Source organism: Crocodylus siamensis, chromosome 7 (assembly GCF_052110815.1).
Source record: "Crocodylus siamensis isolate JL-2025a chromosome 7, ASM5211081v1, whole genome shotgun sequence".
In the NCBI taxonomy this organism is placed as follows: domain Eukaryota; kingdom Metazoa; phylum Chordata; order Crocodylia; family Crocodylidae; genus Crocodylus; species Crocodylus siamensis.
Window position 1 is genome coordinate 44,569,835 of NC_143401.1, and position 18,949 is coordinate 44,588,783.

The 18,949-nt window shown below is 44.4% G+C and overlaps 1 protein-coding gene across 3 annotated transcripts in view; it reads right to left on the reverse strand.

Annotated features, from left to right (window-relative positions):
- CCSER2 (coiled-coil serine rich protein 2) overlaps nt 1-16,721 on the reverse strand; it is a 148,049-nt gene extending 131,328 nt beyond the window's left edge. For all 3 annotated transcript variants that reach the window (XM_090057381.1, XM_090057380.1, XM_090057382.1), the window contains exons 1-2: nt 16,599-16,721; nt 1,488-1,577 (exon numbers count right to left, since the gene is read on the reverse strand). The gene's annotated coding sequence lies outside the window, so the exon portion shown is untranslated. The remainder of the gene's footprint in view (nt 1-1,487; nt 1,578-16,598) is intronic.
- Between the last annotated feature and the right edge of the window lie 2,228 nt (nt 16,722-18,949).

Below are 18,949 nucleotides of genomic sequence, written 5' to 3' on the forward strand. Positions count from 1 at the left end.
AGCATCACCTCCCTCTATCTGTTGGTCATGCATCTGCTAATACACAACAAGGTGTGACTGGCTTTGTTGATGGCCTCATTAAACTGCTGGCTTATGTTCAGAAGTCATGTGCCCCAGCCCTCTAACCATTTCTGTTGCCCTCTACTGGACTCTCTCCAATTTGTCTACATCCTTTCTGTAGTGGGGAGTCCAAAACTGGACACAGTACTCTAGAAGCATCCTCACCACTGCTGAAAAGGAAAGAATAATCACTTTCCTCAATCTGCTGGCAGCAACATTCCTACTAGTATAGCCAGTTGGCTTTCTTTGCAACAAGAAGACATTGTTGACTCATATTCAGCTTATTATCCACTGTAACCCCAAGTCCTTTGCTGCAGAGCTGCTGCTTAGCCAATCAGTCCATAGCTTTACTGATGTGTGGGATTGTTGTGTTCTAAGCACAGGACTTGTCACTTGCCCTTACTGAACCTCATGAGATCTCTTTTGGTCCAGTTCCCTAGTTTGTCGAGGTCTCTCTGAATCTAGCTCTGAATCAACTTTGTTGTCATCTGCTAACTTGCTGAGGATCTTCTCCATCCCATCTTCCAGATCACTAATGAAGGTATTGAACAAAACCAGCCACAGGACTGACCCCTGGGGCAAGCCACTTAATACTGACTGCCAGCTAGAATCGAGCCATTACTACTGTAACAGGTTCCTGACTGAAGCCCTGTTACTTGAGAAATCTCACAGCTGGTAGTGATTATGGCCTGGTGGGGCGAGGAGATGCCCCACTTCTGTGGAGAGCCAATAGGACTCAGAGCCCCACGAAGAGGACAATGCATAGGGAAATTGTCTTCGGGCACCATGAGAGAAGAGAGGAGCTGCTGGGGGCTCCCGCAAGGAAGGATCTGAAGGAGGGATCTGCAACCCAAGGCCAGTGCTGACCGGGGGACTCCAGAGCCCGGGGCAGGCAAACCACGCTCGCTACTTACCAGGAGCCTACAGGAGTGGCAGTGAGTCCAGGAAAAACTGAGTTGCCATGCTGCAAGAAGCAGTGGTTCCACACAGGGACGCAATGAGGCAATGCTGAAGCAAAAGGGGGTCGCAAGCCTAAGACCCCAGAAGAGACCTTGCCCATCACCCCAGAACTCGAGGGGAGCTGGGTCCGAGGGCTGGGAACTCCACTGCGGGGAGATTCCTGGACCAGTGCTGGCACAGAGCGCGGCAAAAGAGACTGGGTAGTGACCATAACAAGCTGCTAACGAGTTAATTGGCAGTGGGGAGCTGAGACACGGGTGAAGAAAGAAACCTTTTGTATCTTTTTCCCTTTTCCTTATTATTTGGAGCAGGCAACAACTGTGAACACAGGTGGTTACTGTGAGCGACCCATATAAGAAGAGGCAGACAGGGACACCCTATATAGGGCAACTGGCACAGAGCTGGAAACCCACTGGGACAGATTACGAGCACAGCCATAAGCCAGCAAAACATCTGCCTGCACTTACCGGATAGATTGAGCCACCGGGGACACACTTCGGAGCACCGAGGTGATCCCAGGAACAGTCCGGATGAACTGCTGCCTCCCCTCCAGTCCTCTGCAAAAGAAAGAATAAAAAAAGCACCTAGATTATGAAATAGACCAAGCGTGGTCCTTCCACAGGTGTTAATTATAACATCTCTTCCCTCCCCATTTCTTTAATAAGATAGAAGTCATGGCAGGTGAGAACCAAAGGATCAGGCAGTACCCTGAGCAGATATGTTAACAACTATCCTTTGAGCCTGATGAGCCAGCCAGTTTTCTATTCACCCTACAGTTCATTAATCCAACCCATACTTCCATAACTCACTTGCAGGAATGTTATGGGAGATCGTATTAAAAACCTTGCTAAAGTCTAAATCCTCAGACATCGCAACAACCTTCAAAGGATGTGTGGCACCCCTGGATTCTACGGCATCTGTAACAGGGGGCTCTCAGGGCCCCTCTGTCACTGGCCTGCCCACCTGTTTGTGAGCCAACTGCTTGCCTCCTCTCCTTTCACGCCTTGTTGTTTCTCAGTTGGCTCTTATTAAGGCGGGAGGGCTGCCCATTCATCAGGTCCGACCCCCTGCCCCTGGCAGGAACAGGTGCTGGGGTCATATAATCCCAGCCAAATATCTGCCCATCCTCCTCCTGAAAACCCCCAAAGGTAGGAGAGAATACCACCTCACTTGGGACCCCATTCCATGGCAGCCTTAACTGTCAAGTAATGTCTCCCAATGTCCAGCCTGAACCTTCTAACAATTTCTGGCCATTATGGTGAGGCCCAGAGGAACAGAGCTTCCCCCAATTCCAGCTGGACCCACCTGGTGCATTTGTAAACGGCCACCAGATCCCCTCTCAGTCTTCTCCTGTGGAAGCTGAATAGATTCAGGCCCTTTAGCCTCTCTTAGGGCCTGCCCCGCTGCCCCTTGACCATGCGAGTGGCCATCCTCTGACCCCTCTCAATGCTAGCCACATTCCTCTTGAAGTGCAGCACCCAGAACTAGATGCAGTACTCCAACTGTGGCCTGACCAAAGCTGCATAGAGGGGAAGGATCAGTTCCCTGGACCTGCTTGTGATGCATCTGTAGATGCACAACAAGGTGCAGTTAGCCTTTCTGACTGCTTCCTCTCATTCGCGGCTCATGTTCATCCTGGAGTCAGCAATGACTCCAAGATCCCTTTCTGCCACCATGTTGACAAGAAGGGTGTTCCTCAGCCTATAAGCGTGTTGCTGGTTCCTTCTCCCTAGATGCAGTACTTTGCACTTGTCTGCGTTGGAAGTCCATCCTATTCTCATCCATCCACCATTGTAATTTGCCTAGATCTAGCTGGATTCTGTCCCTCCCCTCCAGTGTGCCTACCTTGCCCCACAACTTAGTGTTGTCAGAAAATTTGGAAAGTGTGCATTCCACACCCACATCCAGATCGCTGATATAGGTGTTAAACAGTAAAGGCCCCAGGACCGAGCCCTGGGGTACTCCACTGCCTACATCCCTCCAGGATGAAAATGACCTGTCCATCACCACTCTCTGGGTGCGACTATCGAGCCAGTTTGCCACCCATCTGACTGCGTAGGCACCAATGCCAGAGTCACCAAGTTTTTTTTAAGAGAGTGTGGTTGGAAACCATGTCATAGGCCTTCTTAAAGTCCAGGCAGACTGCATCCACCCCAACACTCTCATCCAGGCAGTTTGTGACCCGATCATAAAAAGAAACCTTGTTAGGTCAGGCAGGACCTGTCTTCAATGAACCCATGTTGGCTGCCCCTGCACATTACCTCCCCTGCTGGGCCCTTGCAGATCTGCTCCTTGATAATTTTCTCAAAAGTCTTCCCAAGGACAAAGGTAAGACCGACTGGCCTATAATTGCTGGGGTCCTCCTTTCTCCCCTTCCTGTACATGGAGACAACATTGGCCCTTTTCCACTAACTAGCCAGTGTCCCGTGAGCACTCAGAGCTGTGCCAGGGGCTCTATGACCCCTGCCAATTCCCCCAGCACCCTCAGGGGAAGAGCATCTGGGCCTACTGATTTAAACACATCCAGCCCCTCCAAAAGTTCCCTAAGTCATCCCTGACCCTAGGCATGGAGATGCCTCCCCTCGGTCTGTCCACAATTCTAGTGGGGAAGATGTCCCAGTCCCTGTTCAGGAACATGGAAGCAGAGAATTCGTAAAGAGGTCAGCTTTTTAATTTGCCGCAGTCACCACACTGCCAAACCTATCCTGTAGGGGGACCCACATTACCTGGTGCCTTCTTCTTACTTCCTATGTATTTGAAAAAGTATTATTATCCTTAATTCTGGTCACTAGCCCTAGCTCCATCTCTGCCTTTGCCTTCCTAACAGCCTCCCTGCAGTCCCGAGCGACAGAGGTGTAATCCTCCTTGGTGATAGCCCATTGCTTCCACTGTTTGTATGCCTCCTTTTTTGCCCTCGCAAATCCCTGGATGCCTTTGCCGAGCCACAGGGGCTTCTTAGCACTCCTGCCCCCCTTGGTGTGCATTGGGACTGACTCCCTTTGAGTTCAGCAGATTATCTCCTTAAGGAACAACCACCCATCTTGGACTCCCATCTTATTGAAGCTCCAAGACCCCAATGCCTCTCCTACTAACCTTCTTAGCTTACAAAAGTCAGCCCTCCTGAAGTCGAGGATCTCTCCCTTGCTGCTTGCTTTCACCACCCTTCACTGGATAGTAAATTCCAGCAGGTGATGATCATATTGCCCAGGTGGTTGAGTACCTGCAGACGCCTCACCAAGTCATTACCTGTGACAAGGACCAAGTGCACAGGCAAGTACCTGGTGAGGGGTCTGTGGGTATTCAACTACCTGGTACTCGACTCTGCTGCTGGTAAAAAAAAATAGCATGTTGAAGCAACAAGTCTTCTTTTTCAGAAATTATTCAACTGGATACTTTTTGAAGGTTTAGTGGGAAAGGGAGCAGGAAAAAAAGGAAATTCTTATAACACTTATTAAGTTCTAGTACATAGCATTTGAGGAACCTTACGCTCAAATTCTTAATTACAAATTTAAATCCAGAAAATCTGTTTTCCAAAAATGTTTTACTGTTACATTAAGCCAATAAAATTCAGTAATCATCCATAAAACTACTCACATGGAAGAACACTATGCCAAAATGAGTAAACAAAAACAAAACAAATTAAATTTAAACCTTCTTGTATCACTTTTTTCTTACATACAGCCACTGTTTTGGAGGGCACAAGGGTAATACAGGATGACATCTCTCTAAACCTTTCCCTTGAAAACACGAAAGTTTCCTTATGTGAAAGCACAGTAGCTTCAACATTAGTTTATGGCCTTTGAAGTACAAGCTGAACAAAAAAGCAACTGAAAACTGTGTAAAAAAGTGGGAGGGATCAGAGATTTAATCTAAGGGCTGGGGAAGGCTTCCAGCTACAGTGAATGGCCTTTCCTTTTTATAAATGTTTTGGAGATAAAGTAGTATAATAAGCCTAGCATTTAAAGAAATAGAAAGAGCTCTGTTTCTGAAGGAAGTTGTGTTTCCTCCAGATGGAAGGAGCTTTAGCTGTGGTTCTCACTCACTTCAAGGACCTGTAAAATACAGAGCTGCTGAATCTTGAGACTGTTCCACACAGGAGACTGATGAAAACAAGTGACTGGCAGCTTTGATAGAGCTTACTGTGTCCAATGTTAGCCTGTTCAGTAGTGGCCATGAGCTGCCACAGTACCCATCACCATCTATATCACCTGCTCTGGCGGCTAGTTACCATGCTTCCCTCTTTTAGCTTGCTAATTCTCTTACTCCTTCTCTATTATCCTTTCTTGCCTCAAAAATATCCTTCATTCCTGAGCCACCTTCTCATGCTTTACGGTAACATCACTGTGTTCCCCAACATCTCCACTTGTTCCTTATCTGTATTCTCAAGTTTACCAGGCACTGGTTAATGTCCTTGAAGCGCTGAATGTTGTCAATCCAAACTCTGCAAGATGAGAAAAATACTACAATTATTGTTTCCTTTCTGGTTTTTCTAGTAAGAAGTAATTCTGTTTTCACCCCTCAATTTGTGGAATGCTACCTCCAGAGCCTCCTGAGACCATAAAAATAAATAAATAAATCCTTTTCCAGTTTCCAAGCATGAAATCTTCCTGTTTTACAGGGGGTTTTTCTAGTAACTTGAATGCTGGATCACTTCTGTGTTGTAAATAGAGAAGCTGCATGGGGCCAGAAACCATGCAGCTGGATGTCTAATTAACAAGAGATGACAGAACACAGTGGTGGGGTCTTGAAGTCATGGCAGTTGATTATGTCATTTGCCCTGCCTGAAAAAATTGGAGATATCAGGGGACATAAATGCAGGACAAAACACCAAAAGTACTTATTTATGAAAGATAAGGGAAAGCCAAGTAATAGTAACGTATATCTTGCTGATGCCTCTTGGGGCTGGAAGGATAAGAGACATGTATTTGAAAACTAGTGGGGAGAAAAAGCTGACCCAAGCCAAGCATATTCTATAAAAATATTTTATCTCCCCTGTACACGGGCTCAAAGTTTGCTCTTGTTAATACTGTCCCCGGGGGGTCAAGCATGTGTACCTTGCAGTATATGCTTTACAGTGTGTAGCTTGCTTGTATTTTTGTGTTAAAACAATATTGTTTACACAGCTAATTAAATTTTTAAGTATATAGATTGATAAAGATATTATTGTCAAAAAAACCCCCAAGATCTTGCATAAAAAACTTGATTTTACAAAAAAAAATCCCACAAAAACACATACCTGTCAGACCTTGGTAAGATTTATGAAGATAAGAAACTCTATTCAACTTCTGAATTAATTCCTTACATGATCAAAATGCCACTTGTAATAGAATATGAAATAACCAATTCAAGGCTCAGTTCACAAGCTCAGTTTTATTCTGCATCCAGTGGAGTTCAGAATTCAAGCATGAAGTAAAATGGGTTGAAGTGGAATACAGGACTACAACAGAAGAGACAGCCAGCTAAGTAACAAAATGCAGCAGTGTCACAGTGCTGGGTAAGAGATTTGGTACCATAAGGACAGCAAAAAACTACTTGGAAAGGGAGGGCATTTTTCACCAACCAGTATTAATTATTTTTGACACAAAGGTTGTAACCCAAAGGAAGGAGTGCTCAGAAATACTCAGAAACAGTATTTGCACACACCCCAGCAAGAAAGTGCCATTCAGGACAGAGAATAAAAGTGGTAAATCATCATAATTTATTGAAGCAGCAGAGACATTCTCTCGGGCAGAAGGCTGACTGAAGAGTTGGGGGTTTGAGTGCCCAAGCCCCTTTGAATTAAACCTCAGTCAGGCTCCTCCCAACACAAGAGCTCCTGCCTCATCCTTTCGGAAAAGAGTAATTGGTCCTGCTCTTCTGGATGTTTTCTAATCTGTCAGATCCAGAATGTCTGTCTACCCTGGCATCCCATAACAAAATCCTGTCCAATACATTGTAGTATGGACAGGTACGCTGGAACACTGCAGAACATTTGGTCCATCTTTAACTTCCCTAGAGGATAGCTTTAAAAGGTGTAGTACTGATATATTGCTTTTGGACCTCATACTCAGCAATGTCTTCAAAACTAATGTAGATCTTCTTTACCTAGGCATGAGGACTTTCTGCATTTTTGCCTCTATGCAAAAAGGCCCAGGTCTTCAGCAAAGTCCTAGATGGAACTATGTCAGGCAGCCAGGACTAGGTAAGGTTCATACATATAAAAGCAAGAAGAGATGCACGTGTGAAGAGACAAAACTGGACAGCACTTAAAACTGGAAGATGACATCCTGTTGTTGTGATCAAAGAAGAGGCCATGCAGGAACCTGAACAGCCAGGACAGGTATATGGCAAAGCACATAACAGTTCACCACAGAACATGGACACAAACATTCCTATGGCTTAACTTACTCAGACATAAAACTATTCTTCTACCCAACAAGACTAGAATCTCTGGAGTGGTTTACTTAATACATCACTGTTATGTTTTGCATAGATGAAAACTCATTAAATACCAATGCAGCCAACACAAATGCAGTCTTTTAAGCCAGCCACATAGAAAAAGACAACCTAAAGCAGATTCATTTAGACCCATAAAGTAAAAAAAAAAAAAGAGAGAAGTACTAGTCTTTAAAGGGGGTGGGATTTGTTGGTTGTTTTTAAGAATTGTTCCCCATACTTCCATTTGTTTAAATTAAACCACAACTATAAGAACTTTCCACCAAGGCTGAAAGAACTAAGGTTATCTAGTCTGGAGAAGAGTAGACTAAGGAGGATTTGGTAAGTCTTCAAATATCTGAAGAGCAATTAGAAAGATGATAGAGATAAACTTCTCTCTGCGGCTGTAGAGGACAGGAATAGAAACAATGGCCTCAAGATGCAGCACAGAAAGTTTAGACCGCAGATTAGGAGGACCTTTCTGAGTACAAGGGTGGGCAAGCATTTGGAACAGTGACCCAAAGAAACTGTGAACTCCTAATCCTTGGAAATTTTCAAGAGCAGGTTAGACAGACACTTGGCTGGACTGGTTTAGCCTTGATCAGGGTGTACTAAATGACCAAATGAAGTCCCTCTCCAGCCCCACTTTGCTAAGAACCTATGACCAAATTCCCAGTCATTGAAGTTGAAAAGCTTAATATATTTAACAGAAAGGGGAGAATGAAACAAGGTGACATGGACTAGTAGACTGCCTGGCAGCTTTAGCATCCAAGAAGAAAAGATCCTACAGCCAAGAAGAAAGAAAAGTAAATACATAATAGGTGAGGTAACACACAAAAACATCAAAGCTATACCTTCAAAGTACATTTATTTTCATGTGCTCTCTTCAGTGCTGCCCTACATTTTTTCCATATAAAGCAACCTTTCATCAAGATCTCTATCTTCTGATGTGATGCACAACACAAGAGTTTGAAGATCAGACAAAGTTAATTTAAAGTATAAGTGACATAACACAAGGAAATTCATTCATTAGTTACTATCGTTAAGAGTTTAGAGAGCCAACATTAGTCGTGTGCTAAAGTCTACTTCATTTTGTTATGAAGTTATAGTATTCCAGAAGCAAGGCTTTCCAGTAAGAAGTGGGTCTTATGTCTGTTACAAAGTTTGTCGCTAATTGACTAACCGAAATCAAAATAGTCAAAGTCTTTAGCATCAAAATCAAGCCTGAAAGCAGCAGCAATCTCATTTAAAATTTTTACTATTTCAGTTATTTGAACGTATTCTCAACACAGCAGATGACTTTATTTATGCAGATGAATAACTTTATTCTTTGAAAAAATAAATCAAATTACCTGCTGCTGGATAGCTCAGATTACATATCACTGTACAATACATTTTTATATTCTGTTAATGACTTCTAACTTGGGTAGAGTGCCATAGCAACCGGGAGTTTATTTCATTATCAGCTCTGTCTGCTAATACTGAAACAACTTTGATCCCCAAATAACCATTTTGGCAAGGTGACCATAAGCAAAAAGTATTGCGTATTATATAAAAATAGTGTGGTTGGTAATGCATATACCTCCTCCATAAAATGTAAGTATGCTTACAGCAGGACAACAACTCCCCCATTCATTGTCTGCATAATTAGAATTTACAGTTTTGTAAAACTGAACAGTCATTGCACAAGTTAAGCTCATATTCTTTTTTTCCTGCATATTAAAACTATATCACTTTTTCCATCACATACTTTACTGTGGAAGAAGTTGCCAGAATTAGATACAAGGACCGATTCCCATAGTAAAGTGGTCCCATAAACACAAACCAGTAACAAGCTAAGTGATGCACACAGACTGCAGCAGTCTAAACTCCTCACTTCATGAGTTTGTATTGAACACATGCACAGAATGACCCACATAACAGACAAATACTCTTGCTTTCATCTATCATAAGTTTCATTCCTTTCCCCAGGGCCAAAGTGTTGACAAATGCATTTTCAGAAGAATTAAAAGGTTAAATATTTTTATTCCTTCCAGTCGTTATTATTAGTAAAACACCCCCTTTTCGTTTACTCTTCAAAAGAAGCTATGCTTATACAGCAGAAGTCTCCATTTCAAACCTCAGGTCTCAACTGTTTATTGATATTCATTTGGCAGTACTGTCTATGGTAAGATGATCTGGTTGCTGACAAATGAAGCCCGGTGAAAGCTACCTGAAACTATTGCTGCCACTGATTACTAATGGAAACATCTGCGTCTCTCCTCTTACTTTGTCCATACTCCCTCAAATTGTTTATCCATCTAATGCACTTTATCTAAATATGAAGACTGTAAGCTGGCTGGGGTGAGAACTGTCAACTGTTGGTATGGTGCCTAATGCAACAAGCAATTTTCTTTTAGGAATCTTAAATAAAAAATATAAATAATAAAAACATTAGAGAAGAGCCACGTGCATGATCAGAGGTCAGGAAAACAGACCTTACAACAACAGGCTGAGAGCTATGGGGCTCTTTAGCCTGGAAAAGCGCAGGCTCAGGGGTGATCTGATGGCTACATATAAGTTTATCAGGGGTGACCACCAGGATCTGGGGGAACGTTTGTTCACCAGAGCGCCCCAAGGGATGACAAGGTCAAATGGTCATAAACTACTGCGAGACCGTTTCAGGCTGGACATAAGGAAGAATTTCTTTACTGTCTGAGCCCCCAAGATGTGGTTCAAGCACATACATTGAACACCTTCAGGAGCAAATTGGATGCTTATCTTGCTGGAATCCTATGACCCCAGCTGACTTTCTGCCCTTTGGGCAGGTGGCTGGACTCGATGATCTTCCGAGGTCCCTTCCAGCCCTGATGTCTATGAAATCTATGAATATGAACAGATGCTGAATCAAGACAACTATTTCCATACTCAAAGCTAAGTAGTGTTTCACCAGTTCAGCTCCAGTTAAATGTCAATACTAGATGATATTCATAATGTAAATAAGCTTATGGGAAACATTTTTTGCTGCTTTGTATCTGTCCGTTCATTTCACTAGTGCTCAATTCACCACTCATGTCAAATTTCAGTAAGAGTCTGACTGAAGCAGGAAAAGAATGCAGCACTTGTGACAGTTAATATAACAGAACAAATGTAAAAGGCAAAGTAGATGTGCACCTTACAAACTAATTGAATCAGATGCACAAGTTTCCATGGTTGGAGGGGAAGCAAGGCCACACTCCACTCCAGCCACAGCAGCCGCTGCCTCCTGTGGGCAGCAGACAGGGCTCAGGAACTGCTGGAGGAGAGGCAGGGGGCTGCAGTTTGGGAATGAGGGATCATACTGAGGAAATGAGGTCATGCTGAGGAAAAATTTGGGAAGCACTGGTCTATACCGTTGGTACACATATCAGAAAAATGCAGGATACATTAGTTCCCTACTGCCTACATTGCAACAAACTCTATAGTTATGTGCATTCCAGGGCATACCATGCCAATGGCAGTGCCATTCAACATCTGCCCTCATGGGGACTAGCCATAACAAACATTATACTACTTCTGTTTCCATTGTACTCTCCCACTTCTTTTCACACGCAACTAATTCAGATTTGGAAACTCTATACCTATAAACAAAACAGCACTGCCTTGGCCACACACAAGGCCCTCTCCAGTATGCCACTACATTTACCTTGAAGTCTATTTCCTCCACAAGTGGCCCCACTCCCTGGTACACCTAAGGTACATCAATTCATATCATTATTCACATCATTTGGACACATGGAAAGGAATCTCTAGAGGAATTGCACAAGGATTTTAATAACTTCCACCCTCCATCAAACTGGGCTCTGGAATACTCCACCCAGAATATTTATTTCTTGAACACCACTGTGAAACTTTGCAATGGCTACCTTGCCACTGCATTGTAACAGGAACCAACTAACTGTTAGAGCTACCTCCATGCCACCAGCTGCCTTCTTAAGCCAAGCACGGGCAATTATTTAGGCTGGAGGGGCACTTAAGGAGTTTTAGTAAGCTGTTCGGGGGCGGGGGGTGGAGGAGGAAGGTGGCATTGATCCTATCCAGCCTGATGGTTGCTGCCGGAAGCCTATGGAAGGTGGGCTGCACAATATCCCCCCACCCCAAACCCCCACCTGGATCCCTGTAGGCACTGCATAGTCCTGGCAGCCAGGCCCACACAGGACAGGGCATGTTGTAACACACCAAGCAGCCATCCCACCTGCCCACCACGTTGAGTCACTGCTGCCACTGTGCTGCACCAGGAAAGTCAGGGGGCAGCTGCCTCAGGCTGAGCACCCCACAACAGCCAGCACGGACTCATGGTGCCATGGTGGCAGCAGCTCATCACTGTGCTGCATCATGCCCCATCCTGTGCAGGCCTAGGTGTCAGGACTCCACAGTCACAGCACCAACTGGAAGTATGGGTAAGCACCAACAGGAACTATGGCCACCAATGAGGAAAGGAATGATTTGGGGGGAGGGGCAGAGGAGTCCAAGTGCTGTATGGCTTGGCCCAGCCCAGCTGTGGTAGAGTGGAGCAGTGCAGGGGACAGCCCTCCCTCCTCAGGTTCATAGCAATAGCCAGCAGGCTGGAAAGGATCAACTGGTGGGCCAGATACAGGCCACAGACTATATTTTGCCCACTCCTGTGCTAAGAACACTATTAGTTCTACTGTAGAGCTTGGCTGTAAACATTACAACTGTATCTGCTCTGATCCCACTGACAAGGATGCATACCTTAAGCATATGGAGCAGGACTTCCTCCACTTGCAATACAATCTCAAAAGTACAACCACTCAAAAATCAGACCCAGACTTGGGCACCAATCTACTACTATAACACCCCTATCACAAGGGCAACAGAACCCCTCATCACCTGAAACCCTCAGCTTGAACACAGTTAGTGACTTCTAACCTTACTGGAAAAGTGACAATAGTAACAAGGCAGCCTTAGGGAACAAGCATGTCTTACTGGCAACCCCAAACTTCAAACGTCATTCCAGCAACAGACTACCCAAATCCTATGCTTACAAAGCTTTGAAAAGAAACCCAGAAGGCAACGTGCCTTCTCAAAGACCACATCATCACTAGAGCAGACTAAATTGATTAGAAACACTAAAGGTTCATTCACCTGCTCCTCTACCAACACCATACAGCATCGCTTGCTTAGTGCCCCTCATAATTCACAAAATAAACCCAGATATTTCAAAATGGGTCAGAGAGCAGACAGTCACTAACCTGCTATGGTCCAAGTTCTCTGCAAACTGAAGAACTGCTCTGTTTTTCAATAATTAAAGAGAGAGAGAGAGCGAGCTACGAGTAAGTATTTTCCACGGACTACTTTGAGTCCAAAAATATTGAGAACCACTCTTATACTAATTAGATCATTCAATATTTGTTGAATGTTCTCTTGCTTTGAAAGGGCTCACTTTTTGGCTTGTTTATCCAAACTTAGATGACCTATTTTTGAACTAAAGTGCAGAAGCATCAAGTTCTTGCAACCAATCTTGACTGGTACTTCATACCTGCAATAATTCACACTCAGGTTCAAATTTTCAAAACTGATTATTTGATAGAAGCGGGGTGTTGAGGAGTGTATTCCTCATAGCAAACCAAGACTATGATGGTTGCAGGTTTGCTGTATAACACACAATAAAAAAGTTAACTCAGTATTTGAATGAAATACTATATAACAACATTTGAAGTGTGTTAAGTATTCTTATACAAGTTCCGATACAAATATTGACTTCCACACACTTTCTTTTAATGACTGGCTTCTCAAAATGCAGAAGTGTCAAGCACTATATTTTTTTATAAACCTTTAGCTAAAGGGTAAGGATGACTCTTCCACATAAGCTAACATGTGTAATTAGAACCACTGTATGCAACTTCAACCACCAATGGGAAAATCTACACTAATATCAATCAGCTTGCTAAACAGATTTTTAAAAAAAATGATTTTCTTTCATTTAGAAAGTAGATACTATATTGTTTTGTTTAACAAATGTTTTAAGTTCCTTTATACTTCACATTACCATTTTAAGATCCTTTTCATAATTTAATGGCAGATTTGCCAGCCACCAAATTTTATAAAAGGGGGGTATATCTCTTCTCTTCAGCCTTGCATACATAAGACATTTTACACCGATAGAAACACTATTGTAAAACCAGCCAAACCTGGCACTTCAGTGACATCTAAAATATAAGGTTTTTTTACTTTCCTGTGGGTTTAAACAGCAGAAAAACTATTTATTGTTATAAATAAATATGGAAGGTCTTTTGTGGAAGCACATTTGCAGATATTTATTTGTTCATGAGAAAGTCTAACACATTTATTTCTAAATTATCCATTCAAGAGTGTATGTAGAACCATTAGCAGGGTTAGCGAGGAGACCTGGAAAAGGCATATTCAGTATATGGATGATACCCACCATAGGTGCAATTTAGCACCTCGGTTAGAGTCAAGTTCTTGTGCATGCCCAGTTGAGCAAGCTGTCTGAAGTGATAACAGCAGGGACAGAAGCAAAAAGAATCAGTTCCTTTAACTGAGGGAATAAGTCCACTATTAGTTAATAAAATTTGAAAAGAAGAAGTTATTCTAGACACCCAACTGTTGCTCAGTCACATTACAGCAAAGTTCATCCATCACTTACTCTCATAGCCAGACACAAGCAGTGAGACTTAAGATGTAGACCTTGCCATTGCCATTCCTGCCTTTCCAATACTATCCATGCCACTTACCACAAAACAAAATTATTAAAATATAGTCTACATGAGACTACTACACCTTCAGACGATTTAAGGACTTAGACATGTACAGAACTTTGTAAGTCACTTATCAAGGACATATATCAGGAAAAATGACTACAGAGCTACAAATGGTCTAAGACCAGCCTGACTACAGGACTGCCTCTCCTCCCATGCTAAAATAGCACAGCTACAAAAGTGGCCAAGCTGAATTCCTCAAGAGACCCTCTCATCTGGCAGGAGGGGCTTAGGATACTGGAACTTGTTTTTCCCCTTGTCCAAACTAGCCTAATTTTTGGTGAACTTCTGGACAATGTGCAAGAGGCAGTGATCTGATAGGACTTTTGGAAAGTACTGGGGTATAATCCAACTAGCTAAACTCCTTTTCTTGAGTGAAGATTTTAATTTTGCTGGAACTTCATTGTCATGTAAATCTTGTGTTCAGATGCTTAGAGCTGTCTATAATAATCTTTTTATTAAGAAAAGGAATTCTGTAGTCTAATAGTTCAAAACACCATAAATGATTTTGATTTGCTTAATATGCTTTCCTCAAAAAGTCACCTCTTGATATCCTAACTTGGAAGCCAGTCTTATTAAGTGGATGGTCCTGTTGATGACACTTCAAAATTATTGATAGTTTTCTGACTATGGGTGTAGGGGAGGAAAAATAAAGTAAATGGTAGGGGTGCACTGATGGAGATTTTGGGAGGATGATATGGATAGCCAATATTTAAGAAGGCATATCAGCCTGCCTCTAAGTGATAAGTCAGGTGTGGTGGAAGGGGAGGGGGGAGTGATTTTTTTTTTTTAATCAAAGAAAACCAGAATCCCTACTCACGAGTAAGAAACCTCACTGTAAGATACCTTAAATGCATGCATACACACCAAATGTGCCCTTGCTGCAACAAAAGCTAACAACATGCTAGGCTGCGTTAGTAGGAGCTTTCCAGCAAACGAAGGGAAGTGATTCTTCCCCTCTATTCAGCACTGGTGAAGCCACAGTATTGGAGTACTGTGTCCAGTTTGGGGTCCCCACCACAGAAAGGATGCGGACAAATTGGAGAGAGTCCAGTGGAGGGTAATAAAAACGGTTAAGGGGCTAAAGCACATAATTTCTGAGGGGAGGCTGAGGAAACTGAGTTTATTTAGTCTGCAGAAGAGAAGACTGAGAAGGAATTTGATAGCAGGCTTCAAGTCCTGAAGGGTGGTTTTAAAGAGGACAGAGCTAGAGTGTTCTTAGTGGGGGCAGATGATAGAGCAAGGCACAATGGTCTCATGTTGCAGTGAGAGAAATTTAAGTTGGATATTCGGGATAACTTTCTCACTATGAGGATGATGAAGTGCTGGTGAAGTACTGATGAAGTATTTCTTTAAATAATATCCTTCAGTCCCAAAATGCAGCTCTAGTAAACTAGCCATTGCATTTAGTTGTGTTTCATAAAGGCGGATCCTCCTGGAAATAAGCTAACTGCAACTGAACTTGTTAAATATGTGATTAGATTTCATCTCCCTTTTCCACAAAGAGCAGCTTCATAAAAACTTCTCCTTGTCCACTCGCTGGGTTGTTTTTTTGTTTTTATTTTATTTGGGGGGAGGGGGGCAGTCTTTCCCAATTAATTTTAACTGTCAAGTCAGATGTCATCAGTTCTCTTCCCATGGTAGGAGAATTTGCGCTAACAAGCGGTTACATCACTTCTGCAAAGCTGAGCTCTTCTAAGCACTGACGGTTCCCATATCTACATGCAGTCCAAAGGTATCCCCCCACCCCAGGCCCACCCCACCTCACCTTCACGATTTGTCTAAACTGGAGTCTCGGGTTCCACTAGATCATCTGGCTCCCATTCAACCTCATATCCTTCACTGAAAACAGACAGCACAACCTCCCCAGAGGTGACGTGAAGGGTGGCACATGCCCCAGCTTTATATCCCAAGCCTATGGAAGTATGTTTGCCAGAATGCAAAGGTCCAGCAGGTGCTGGGGGAAGGGAGGTCAGGTTAAAGCCTGGTTTGGGCCCTCTTCTGCTTCCAGGAAGCAGGAGGGATAACAGGCCCGGCAGCTCTACTGGGGCCTTTCCTTCAGGCCCGGCAGCCAGCTTCGATCCTGCAGCGCTGTCATGGGCGGCTCCCCCCGCGCTGCCCTAGTCATGCCCAGGGCCTTCCCAGCAGCTCCGGCGGCACAAGGGATAAGCCAGGTTCAAGCGGCAGGAGGCAATTCCCGGGTCAGGTGGAGCCGATGTCCTCCCGGCGGCCGCGAGGAGGGAAGGGGAAGGGAGGGCAGCCGCCAGCGCCGGACCCGCACCTGTGGACCGCAGAGAGAGCTGTGGCGTCTAGCACCGCGCCCCCCGGGCATCACAGCACCACTCGGGCCGGGCGGCTCCAGCATCCCCGCCCCGCCGCGGCCCGGCCACCCCGCATTGCACTCACCCGGGAAAGGTGGAGGGTCCCGGCTCCACGTCCCGCAGCGACCAAAGTCCCAGCCAGGCTGTGCCCTTCCCCTTCCCCTTCCTCTCCCACACCCACACCCCGGAACTCGGCCACCGTCTGCGCGCCCAGCTGACACTGACGTCACGCCGCGGAACTGCGCAGGCGCGGGGACCGCGCGAGGCCGGTGGGACGGGGGCTAGCTGGCAGGTGCCGCGGGGCTGCTTTTGCATGTAAGGCTGTAACGGCTTTTCCCGCGACTGCCTGGGACCACTAACCCAGCCTGTTCCAGCCTCAGCCTAGGACTCCCTCTGCTGCCAGACCTGCTGCTGTCGCTTCATCCTCCTCCAGCCAGCCCCTGGCCCTGGCCCTTTTCAGCTCACAAAGGGACCCTGCAGGGTCTCCAACAGCCTCTACTTGTTCATAACCTCCCGCACTTTTTTTTAATCTCAGTGCTGTGCCTCAGCGCCTGGCAGCTTCTGTTTGAACCCCCGTCCCTCTGTGCTAGAGGGATTTAGCCCCTGCCACACCTCAGCGTTTCCTTTGCCTTGCTTTTGGCAAAGTCTCTGTTTTGCCCTGTGAGGTTGAAACGCTGAATGCAACAGCATTTCTCTTTAGGTCTGTTGTCCTGTTTCTCCACAGGAAAAAAGGCCATGCAAAATTGCCAAGTAATGCCTGTGTAGAAGCAGGGGAAAGTTCTCCAATAAAGCATCATTTGCTCCAGTCCCTCCCTAGAAGTTGGGGACATTGCTTAAGGGTGTCAGAGCTGCTTGCAGGTGCCAGTCCAGGCACTGGAAATGCCTTCAATTTCTTGACCTGCTGCAAAGCATCCTCTGGAGTCTGGCCCAAGGCCTCATCAGCAGTGACCTTAGGGTTATTGAGGCCCTGGACAAGGTTATTTGGGGACCCTTAGAGGCTCAATTTTGATTACCCTATAAGCAAGTCAGACATTTTCAATTTCACTTTGCCCTATCCATGCAATTGCAATAAAAGTATCTTAAAACAATATTGATAATACAAATATGAATTACAATAAATATTACAACATACAATAAATTAATTCGTTTTTAACTGTATAAAATGCGGGGCCCCGGGGTGGTCACCCATTTTTCCCTCCCCTAGAGTCACTACTGGCCACATGGAGTGCTGGGGGGTGGGGACAAACCCTTGAAACATTTGTAAATGTAGATGCTTTAGAGTCAGCGTCATAACTTCCTGAAACTTTGTGCAGCGTCAGAGATTGAAACAGAAAATGAACCCAAATTTCCTGAGTTCTGCACCACTGATTTGACCACAAGATAATAATCCTCTGAGTCACTTTCAACCACTGAGCATTAGGACTTACTATATATGCCCCCCTGCTTAGTCAGTAATATACCTTAATTGCTTCCACTAAAACATCTGTAGTATCCTCTCCAAAACTAGGATTTTTGGTCATGCATCAACACCTAGATGCTTGTCAAGTTTCAGTCATTTAAGTCAGTGGGACTTCATAGGATGGAGCAATGCTTCTACTTAAAAAGAGCTGTAAGACGGTGTCAGGAGAGAGATAGCATCCTCTTACATACCTGTTCTGAAATTTCTGCCGGCAGCTTTTCCTCCTGGTATGTAATGCTCATTCTCCATTCAGGATCCTGTATGGTGGCCTAAGTCACACCTACTCACCTGCAAGGCTTTTTCAAAGGCCACAGTACCAACTTCATCTCTTCATTCCTGCCCTGCATCAGAAATTGCCATTTGTCTTAGTGTGGTGGAGTTTTTTTAAATGTTTAAATTAGTGGTTGGGTTTTTTTCTTACTTCTTTAAGAGCCTTTACTGTTCCAAACCTTCTCACTATCTCCAGAAGTCATCTCCCTATCTGATTACCAAAGAGAAGTGCACGCGCGCGCACACACACACACACACACACGAGTAGTTATAAGTTGATACCCTGTGTACATAAGTACCCTTTTATAGTAACCATGTGCTATTGTAATAGTGCTTTGCTCTGTGTGTTGGATTACTGTAATGTATTATACCATATGGTTAAGTGTCTCCATGTTAATACTGTATGGTTTAGGCCTGTGTCTGTAAAGTAATGTCAAGTTTCCATCTTCTAATGTCAAGCCTCCATCTTGTGTCCCCTGATGTTGTAACCTATGACTCATACGTACCCCTCCTATGTAAATCGGTTCCTAGATGAATGGGTGCTTGAGAGACAATGTCAATACGTCTAAAAATAGCTCCCTCTGAATGACTGAACCATCAACTTCACAACCTAACCATCACCCTGCATTGACCCTCCCTGGCTCAAGATTTGAAAGACGAAGACTGTTGTAAATCCCACCCAAGCCACCATTACAGACACCTGAAAC